Source organism: Equus quagga, chromosome 3 (assembly GCF_021613505.1).
Source record: "Equus quagga isolate Etosha38 chromosome 3, UCLA_HA_Equagga_1.0, whole genome shotgun sequence".
Lineage (NCBI taxonomy): Eukaryota > Metazoa > Chordata > Mammalia > Perissodactyla > Equidae > Equus > Equus quagga.
In genome coordinates, this window is record NC_060269.1 from 120205 (window position 1) to 130561 (window position 10357).

A 10357-nucleotide genomic window follows, 5' to 3' on the forward strand; every position below is an offset into this window, starting at 1 on the left:
ATTATTTTATAGTGACAAATAAAAATGGCAAGCAATAGGATATATTGGAGTATATGAGGAAGCCATTTGGTATAAACCTAATTAGGCCTGACTTTGTTTTTCCAAAAGGGCCTGACTGTGGCCATTGAGCATGCATTGTATATCTGCTTAGACATTTTGAGATAAAGGTGCAACTTCCCTCCCCCTCCCAACGTTGGCACCTCCTTAAAGATTAAGCATCTTTCTTTGGGCTGGGAACTGATTGCAGCGCTTATCTGTGACCGCCCAGCTCGAGGCAATGGACCTGCCACCCTGCGGCCTTCTCTGAGACAGCAGGCCTATCCTGCTGTTTCCATCAGTCGCTGTGCTGACAGAGCAGCCTCGTGACTGTTGTAAAAGGGACATTTCAATCATATGTGAAACATACTCTTTGAGGGTATATAACCACCCTGTATACCCGCCCTTCTTTGGAATGCTCTGTTCCTTTGTGGAAAGACTCTCCCGGGTTATAATCCTCAGATTTAAGCTCAGAATAAACTCACCTAAATTTTCATTTATAGATTGGTTATGGATTATTTTCATTGACAATAGAAAATTCTTCTCACTTTTAAAATACAAAATATTACATTCCACTTGCGTTTTACCATATTTGGAGCTAGGATGCCTAAGTTAGAATTTGAGCTCCAGCACTAGTGTGATCCATCCTGGGAATGTTAATCCTTCTGAGCCTCAGTTTCATGTTGTAAAGGAAAGATCATAATGGTACCTACCTCACAATATCATTAGGAGGATTACAGAAATTCAATATATGTAAGATGATTAGAACACTGCCTCGAACACACTTAGGACTATAGAATTGTTTTGTTTTGTTATTATTTTTTAATTATCTGGAAAGATTAGGGGAAAAAATACATGAGCTGTAAGCCTGCAAAGGGAATTTTCCACAGAGCAGTGTTCCAGTATCTCCCCTTTCCTAAGGGTTGCTCGTGAAGAGGAATCAAGGGGCTCACTGACCGATTAGACGTCTCACCAACGCACAAGGAATCGGAGAAAACTCTGTATGGATCGGTATGGGAAGGTCAGAAGAACGCTTTAACATCTAAGTAATAACTGTGACGTTGAATTCTGCTCCTTAATGAGGCGAAGCATTGGAGCAGCTACGGCTCTTGGCTGCCCTCTTTGCAGGTCTCAGGTGAGCGAGCCCGTGAGAGCTGAGCTCCCAGCTGTGCAGCAGAGGAGACCCATGGGCACCCTGGAGGCCTGCTCCTGATGGGCCTGGGCAGGGTGCATTGGAGAGTGTAAGATGATGGCTGCAGTAGACAGCACCCCTGAGGCTTCCCTTGATCACTCTGCTGTGAGAAACAGATGGGGGCAAGGAAGAGTCCCACAGGGTCCAAAAGGGGCCACTATAAACATGTGATAAACGTGTCGAGTTACTTCCATCCCAAGGACAAATGCTCACACAGACCTGCGACCACCTCTCATCTGGGGGTCAGGGATGGAAGAACAAAGGGGTGGTTCACCCCACTTTTGTTTTTCAAATGTACTGCCCCCAGTGTGCCTGGCCTCAAGGGCATCAACTGAACCATGCTGGGGCTGGGGGTGGGGGGTGGCTTAGAAGTCAGTTCTACAGGTGCTCTCGTTTTATAAAGCTTGTCCTAATGTGACAACGCTGATCTCAAACACGGATCCCAAAACCTACTCACTATTTTCCAAAAAAACTGTTTCCTTCTTTCTTAGTTAATATTAGCACTATCCTTCCACTTTCCAGGCCATAAACCTCTACAATTCTATTCAGCTTCACTCTCTTCCTCACCGTCTGTATCAAATTCATTATTCACTCTCCTAGGTGCCTGACAGGGACCTGGGAGCTGGGGACACGTCATTGAGAGGAAATCAACAGCAAAGCCAGGAAGAGCAGCTGCCTCGTCGTGGCGGTTCTAGTGGAAGGAGACAGATGACCAACACACAACTCGACCTGGTGCAATATTGTTCTGTCGTGATGCTTTGTTTTGTTATGTTTCTATGATTTGACCCAGATAATTATTGTCATGAATAATTCTTCAGAAGTAAGAGTAAAAAATCTGGAATCAAAACTGATATGAAATGTATTAGAAATAAGTAGTATCATCAGAAAACCTTACAGTGGACTAAAAAGAACCAGAAAAAATGAAAAGATGACTTTTTTATTCATAGAAGAAATACGTTGAACCTAAGTAAGTTTAATTAAACAAGCATTTCTCAGAAGCCTGCTGTATGCGTACTCATTCGTTCTACAAACACGTCTGAGGATCTCCTGGTCACGCAGCACAACAGCAAACCAAACGGATAAAGCCCTGCCCTGGGGAATTACATTTTGGTGGCAACAGATAAATAAGCAAACGACACCAAGCCCCCACCCCACCCCACTTCCCAGCCTGCCCCCGCCAGCCCCACCTCGAGGAGGTCTTCCCTACCAGCGCCTAGTGCGGAGCCCTTTCCAGCCGTGGATTTTTGTAGGTTAGCTGATCTCCGTGCCATCACCCACACCGCCACAGTCAGCGTCCCGAAGAGTCAATCACTGCGTTCCTCTGCTTATAAGCCTTCTGAGTCCCCATCATCTGCTTTACGATTTCGTTCACATTCTGGCCCCTACCTATTTTCCAGCCCCGTTTGCTGCCTTATAACCTGGGCCGCATCTCCTTTCAGCTGCTGCTCCAGCTTTGGCTGAGGAACAGCTCCTACTTCCCTGGGAGATGAAACAGCCGCAGGAGCGCTTTCGTCTTCCTGTCTCCACAGCTGTAACCCCGTATCCGTAAGAAAACAGGTTCCATAGTCCTCATCTTCCTTCAAAGCCTATCACTGGATGGAACTTCTGCTTGTGCTTCAGATCCCAGCTCCTCTCAATTTCTGAAGACCTTTTCTTTTACTATTGTATTCTACACAGAAATTAATTCAAAGAATTGACAAATAAAAATGGCAAGCAATAGGATATATTGGAGTATATGAGGAAGCCATTTGGTATAAACCTAATTCAGCCTGGCCTTGTCTTTCCAAAAGGGCTTGACCCAGGCCGTTGAGCATGCATTGTATATCTGCTTTAGAGATTCCCTATGGCAAGAACAAAGGCCCTTGAGATAAAGGTGCAACTTCCCTCCCCCTCCCAACGTTGGCATCTCCTTAAAGATTAAGCATCTTTCTTTAGGCTGGGAACCTATTGCAGCACTCATCTGTGACCCCCCAGCCCGAGGCAACACACCTGCCACCCCGCGGCATTCACTAAGACAGCAGACCTATCTGCCATTTCCATCAATCGCTGTGCTGACAGAGCAGCCTCGTCACTATTGTAAAAGGGACATTTCAATCATATGTGAAACACCCTCTTTGAGGGTATATAACCGCCCTATGTACCCCCACTTCTTTGGAGTGCTCTGTTCCTTTGTGGAAAGACTCTCCCGGGTTATAATCCTAAGATTTAAGCTCAGAATAAACTCACCCAAATTTTCACTTATAGATTGGTTATGGATTATTTTCATCGACAGAATCGTCAGTCGTCTGTGCAATTATTTAGAACTTAGACCAACAGAAGGTTTTTTAGGAGAGGGATATATATCACTGACATTGTTTAGAACTACTGCATACTGTGATAATCAAAAGCAGATTAATTTTAAATCAGTTGTGTCATTGCTTGCAAACTCTCCAGAGACAACTTCCTCAGAAAGTCTCTGGTAATGACAAGCATATCAGAGTGAGAGTGTGTTCAACGACGGAGATGGATAAACCGACTAACAAAGCGGGAATACCCAAAATGCCTTTGCCCATGTTTTATGGTGATTCCTGGCCAAAGTTTTCCTTCTGGTCTAGAAGAGCTGGGGCTGACTGTTCAATTTTCTTAAAAATATTAGCTCAACAAATTGAGTTGGGATTGTATGCGAACAAGGAGGGCCTTTCTGGCTCGTGTCTCTGTCACGTCACTCGAGAGCTCTCACCACTCGCATTGCCTCCTCAGCACATTTCTCTCTCTGCTGGCTGACACTCAGAATATGTAACACTGGGAAATGTGATCACACTGTTTTCCCACATTCTATAAGTTATTATTATGGAAGGACACTTGTGTACTTTTTGTTTCTTTACATTAATCGTTTGGGAGCATGTGCCTGCTGTCAGTAGAATAGTAAAATTTATTTTGCTTTTTATACAGATGCTAGAGGGAAATTTTCGTTTTTTCTTTTCCAACTTTATTTTTATTATGAAAACAGAATACATTTAAACTTTTTTCCTTATTTTCTGTTTTATTTGTTAGACATACAACCTTGGTAAGCATTTCATAATCCACTTGTTCCCCATATCCTATTACTCAGAGAGCCCTGCTTGCCGTGTGCAAGGACACCAACCCCAGCTGTGCTTTTCTGGCTTATTAACTTGTTTGCTCTGCTCAGCCTTCTCGATCCTGCAGGCCCGTCTGCAGTCTGAACTATTTTGATGATTAATTCTACAACAGGGAGTTTCAACTACCAAGCAGACCTGGAGCAGAGAGTGGACAGAAGCTCTGAGACGTCTCTGCAGCACAGAGAACACGTCTATTATCCTGCTGAGAGATAGTCTGGATGCTCCTGCTCTGAGTGGCTCTGGAGGGCCATAGTCATAAGCTATAGGTTGTAAACTTGCAATAAAAATGATCCAGTTGAGGCCCTCATAGTGGCTACAAGTTAGATATCAGGAAAGTGGACTGTTTCTCCTACTCAGAAAGGAAGACCATCCTGCCTACTGAATAATCTGCTAAATGGTTTTTCATCTGCAAGTCCTTTTACCCTTAATTTTTACCATAACCGTATCACTGTGAATGCCAGCATGAGCATTTGCAATGATATCTTAGCAATAGAACAGTACCAAAGTTGAAATTATTATTTCCACCATTTACAAATCATGTGATCTGGGAAATAATTATTTTTAGAAATTTCAGTTTCTTCATTTGTAAAATCTTCCTTCTCAGGATGATTTTAAAGATTAAACAAGACAACGTGTGTGAAAGTGTCTGGCACGAAGCCTCTGATCAGTGTGGAACGGGAGAGCCAGCATTAGGTTATGAGAATTCTGTCTGTCCAGGTCTGTCCTCACAGCTGCCTGATGCATTATTCCTGAATTATTTTGTATTTAAGAGTGAAACTGTAACAACTTACATATGTCTGATAAAAGGATTAGCATGTGTATTTTAAACTTTAAAGAAATTTACTTAAATTATCTCATGTTTCTTGAACTAGCACAGAAAAGTTATTTAGTGTTACATTTATTGAAGACAGAGATAATTTATCTCAGTGACTATTTTTTATTGCTAATGAATTATTTGTGAAAAATAAGAGGAAAAGAGAGCCTTGATTTGATTATTTAGAATAATTAAAATCAGGATATAACCTCAGCATCAGTAATTATATTCTCAATTCTCCCCAAAATACGACTCTCATTTGAAAGTACCTTTATTTTACTCTTGGTTTTATTTATCCTTTATTGTCATAGATTATTAATTGTGAAAATAAATACTACTAAAACCCCCTAATGAATCCATCAATATGATTTTATATCGTTTTAATTAAAATACTTGTAAAATTATAGTAGTTATTGTGTATGGTTATAAAATATTTAATAAACTATTTTTTTTTAAAGATTGGCACCTCAGCTGATAACTTGCCAACCTTTTTTTTTTTTCTTTTTCTCTCCAAATCTCCCAGTAGAGAGTTGTATACTTTTAGTTGTGAGTCCCTCTGGGACACCACCTCAACATGGTCTGATGAGCGGTGCCACGTCCGTGCCCAGGATCTGAACTGGTGAAGCCCTGGGCCGCGGCAATGGAGCACATGAACTTAACCACTCGGCCACCGGGCCAGCCCCTAATAAACTATTTTTAATTCAATGAGATTAAGCAGCCACTTTATTACTTTCATGTTGGGAAGTAAGAAGAAATTTTCCAATATCTTCACACCCCTCTCATTTAACCACACAGTTTTGCTCATTGTGACTCTTAGTCATCTCCCAGCTCTGACCCCACTGCCAATGCTACTGTTTGGTCTTCTCATTAGTCCTTTATCTTCACTATTTAAATTGTGACTGTACTATTCTCTCTTCCTACAATCTCTTCTGCTCCAATTCCTGCCCCACAATATAACCAGTTGTTTAAAAAATGAGATCATATCAATTTTTTCCTTTAATACCATTATATGATTTCTAATACCTAGAAGAAAAAATCTAAGCTTCCTATCACTGTGTAAAAACAACCCTTCAACAATGTCTCCAGCTTTCATTGCTGATGTGTCCCAGCACCCAGTGCTTCGGGCATTTAAGGTGCTTGATGCGTTTTTGGTGAAGGAATGACTGAATCTCCCATTTCAAGCCCTTTCTGCCTCCCTATCTCATCCCCACACTCAAATCTTGCTTTGCTTTGAACTCGCTATGCTTTTTCCTTCCCCTGTGCCAAGCATATTTAAACCTGCAGAAAAGGCTTAAATAAAATGGATTAAGGGGATTTTGTCTATGAGACTCATAGGAACTAGTTCAGACCATAATCAAGTGCAGAAGACAGTTGGCATAGTTACATATTACAGAACAAGGGACTCATGTAGGCACTGATGAAAGAATCAGAGTGTTTATAACTGGAGCTTATTTTAATCCTGTAATTATTCTTGATTAATTTCATGATTCTAGAAAAGCAAACTCAGTAAGTGAAATAATACCGCTTCATAATGATGAACTGAAATTGCTTCTGTCCCCAGAGGAATCCCACAATGTTTTGGAAGAAATTATTTGGGGAGAAGAGGAATGTGGGGATTTGGAGCAGTTTTGAGAGAGGAGAGAGTTTTCAGAAAGAGCTTTAAGAAGAACTGAATGATATTCTTTACCTACCAGACTGAGCTAATGACAAATAAGAATCTGGGGAGAGAAGGACACCAGGGGAAGGCACGGCTGGATCCTGAGGTGTAGGAAGGAACCAGTAAGGGTGGAGATGGAAAGGCAAACAAAGAGACAGGACGAAGGAATGATGAAGAGCATCTAACAGGAATAGCTTCTCAGTGTCAACGATGTGTGTGGCATTTTGATGAGACACGTTGTATTTTCTTGGATAGCAGTCTTGCATCACTTAACAATGGGGATACGTTCTGAGAAATGTGTCACTAGGCAATTTTGTCATTGTGTGAACATCAGAGTGTGTTTAAGCAAACCTACACACTCAGGCTCTATGGTACCGCCTATCGCTCCTAGGCTACAAAACTGTACAGCATGTTACTGCGCTGAATACTGTAGGCAAATGTAACACAATGGTAACTGTGTATCTAAATGTCGAGAAGGCGCAGTAAAAATATGATACAAAAGATAAAAAATGGTGCACCTTTTTAGGGCACTCATCATGAATGGCACTTGCAGGACTGGAAGTTGCTCTGGGTGAGTGAGTGAGTGAGTGGTGAGTGAGTGCGGAGGCCAGGACACTACTGCACACTACTGTAGACTTTACAAATACTCTACACTTAGGTTACACTGAATTTATAAAAAATATAAAAAGGTACTTCTCTTTCTTCAGTAATAAATTGACCCTAGCTTACTGTGACTTTTTTTACTTTGTAAACGTTTACTTTTTTTTTAAAGTTTTGACTGTTGTAACAATACTTAAAACACAAAAAGATTGTACAGCTATGCAAAAATATTTTCTTTCTTTATGTCTTTATTTTATAAGATTTTTCTCTATTTTTAAATTTTTTATTTTTTGAACTTTTTTGTTAAAAACTAAGACACAAACACACACACAAGCCTAGGCCTACACAGGGTCAGGACCTTCAATATCACTGTCTTCTCCCTCCACATCCTGTCCCACTGGAGGGTCTTCAGGGGCAATAACACACATGGAGCTGTCATCTCCTACGATAATGCCTGCTTCTGGACCACTTCCTGAGGGACCTGCCTGAGGCTCTTCTTGAGGAAGTGTCACTCTTCAGAAATATGTCCAAGGTGGTTTGCTTGGTTTGTCTCTTTTCCTCATCATAGATTTGCTCGTAAGCAGATAATGCACCATGAACATTCCTCTCTATTAATGAAAACCTTTAGATGCTGGGTCCACGTCTTCAAACTTTTTAAGCAGCTTGTTGAGGTCTGTAAAAGCTTCTGCTAAACCCTTCACTGTGAATTTTCTTGGGCGTTCTTCTTTTTCTTCTCCTGCAGTTTCCTTTTCTCTTCCTCTTCTTCAGCTATGCATTCCACTGCAATTCCAACAACTCCTCACTAGTCAACTCCTCAGGAACCACCTGTAGGAGCTCCTCATCCTCATCCACACCCAGGTTCGAGCCGTTTGCCATCTCAACCACAGCCTTGTTAATTTTTGTAACCTCCTCATCCTTGGCAAATCCTCTGAAGTCATGGATGAACCTCTTGAGTGTCTTCTTCCAGATGCCATTCATACACTGCTTGGTGACATCACCCTAAAACCAAGCAAGGTTCTTAACACAGCCATAGGTGTTGTAATCCCTCCAGAACTGCATCAGTGTCTTCCTCAGTTGCAGCAATGGCCTGGGCAAAGGTCCCCCTCAGGTCGTGGGCCTTAAAAGCTACTCTAACTCCTTGATCCATTGGTTGGATCAAAGAGGTGGCAGTGGCGGGAAAAACACCATTTGAATATTGGGATGAAAATCACCAATAAAAGGAGGATGTCCAGGAGCATTATCAACAATAAACAAATCTTGAAAGGTGTGTTATTCTGCAAACAGTACTTCTCCATTTCACTAGCACAGCAGTTCAGGAGGGCATCTTGTAAGAGGAGCTGGGTCCTCCAGGACCTCTTACTGCTCCTGTAGTGCACTGGCGCTGTGTGCTTCTTGATGCACTTGAAGGCCCTGGGTTCTCACTGTGCCAGATCACGAGGGGTTTCAGTTTGTAGCCTGCAGCATTGCCTCCAGCAGGACTGACATCCTGTCCTTAAAAGCCTTGCAACCTGGCACTGACTTGGCCTCCTTGTGGATGAAAGTTCTTTCAGGCATCCATTTCTAGAACAGGGAGTTTTCATCTACATTGAATACTTATTTGGCAAGTAATTTAGCTCTACAACCAGCTTATCTAGAATTTCCAAAAGTTCCTCAGCTGCCCTCACATCAGCACTCGCAGACGCACCACTCACTTCACACGATGTAACGAGTAACGATTCTTGGATCATTTAAACCACCCAGAGCAGGCAGTAAACTCAACATCGTAGTTGGGTCCAGCCTTTTCTTTCATTGCAAACTATTTTCTTTGGATGTGACTGTCATGGTGCTGAGAGGAATACACTTCTGTGTCTGGTCTTCAACCCAGGTCATTAGATGTTTCTCCACGTCTGGTATATATGAGGCCTTCTCAAGTTTTTGTCAGTCTCGTTTCCTTCAATGAAGCAGATCCTTTAACAGCTTCTGTCACTTTGTTCTTGTTCTTCCAGATCATAGCTAAGGTGGAACGGGTCACGCTTGCCTGGCGAGCAACAACCATCACTGATTTTCCAACTTTGTAGTCCTTAATCACTTTTAATTTTGTTTCCAGGTCAATCACTCAACGTGGCCTCATACTGATATCATTAGCAGTGGATTTTGGATGCTTAGGGGCCGTGATGAACAAAACTAGATGAGATTACATCAAGCACAAGAGAAAATGATCCAATCAAGAGACATGGTAAACATGAGATGTATGAACCTGCTGCCAGTGTAACGTGGCATACTGTCTTACAGTAACTGTTATTTTACTATAAGTAAAAAGGGTATCCTCTAAAATAAGGATAAAGAGTATAGTAAATTCATAAACCAATAAAGTAGTCATTTATTATCATTATCAAGTATTATGTACTGTACATAATTGTATGTCTATACTTTTATATGACCAGCAGAGAGTAGGTTTGTTTTAACTAGTATCGCCACAAACACATGAGTAACGCACTGTGCTATGACATCATCACAGCTGTGACATCACTGGATGACAGGAATTTTCAGCTCCTTTAGAACCTTAAGGGACCACAGTCGTATGTGCAGTCTGTCGTTGACTGACACATCATTATGCGGCACTGTATACAGTCATAGGACCAAAGTAATTAAATGGATAAAAGTAAAGGAGAGGTGAAAATAATGATTCCCAAGGGTATTTTGGAACAATACATTTATGTTTAATGAATGAGTTCCTGATGGAAGATATTTTGGGAAATTTTAGTTCTTTTTTAGTACAAAAAGAGTAGGACCATAACATGTTACAGTTTGAAGAAAAGAAATTAGAGAAGGGAGAATACACCCATATGTCCACATTGAAAAATAGAAAACAAAAACAACTCTTACATAGGAAGGAGCCATGAAAATGAAACAAAGGAAAAGTAACAAATTTTATGAATTGAACTGGAAAGGCATGAGGT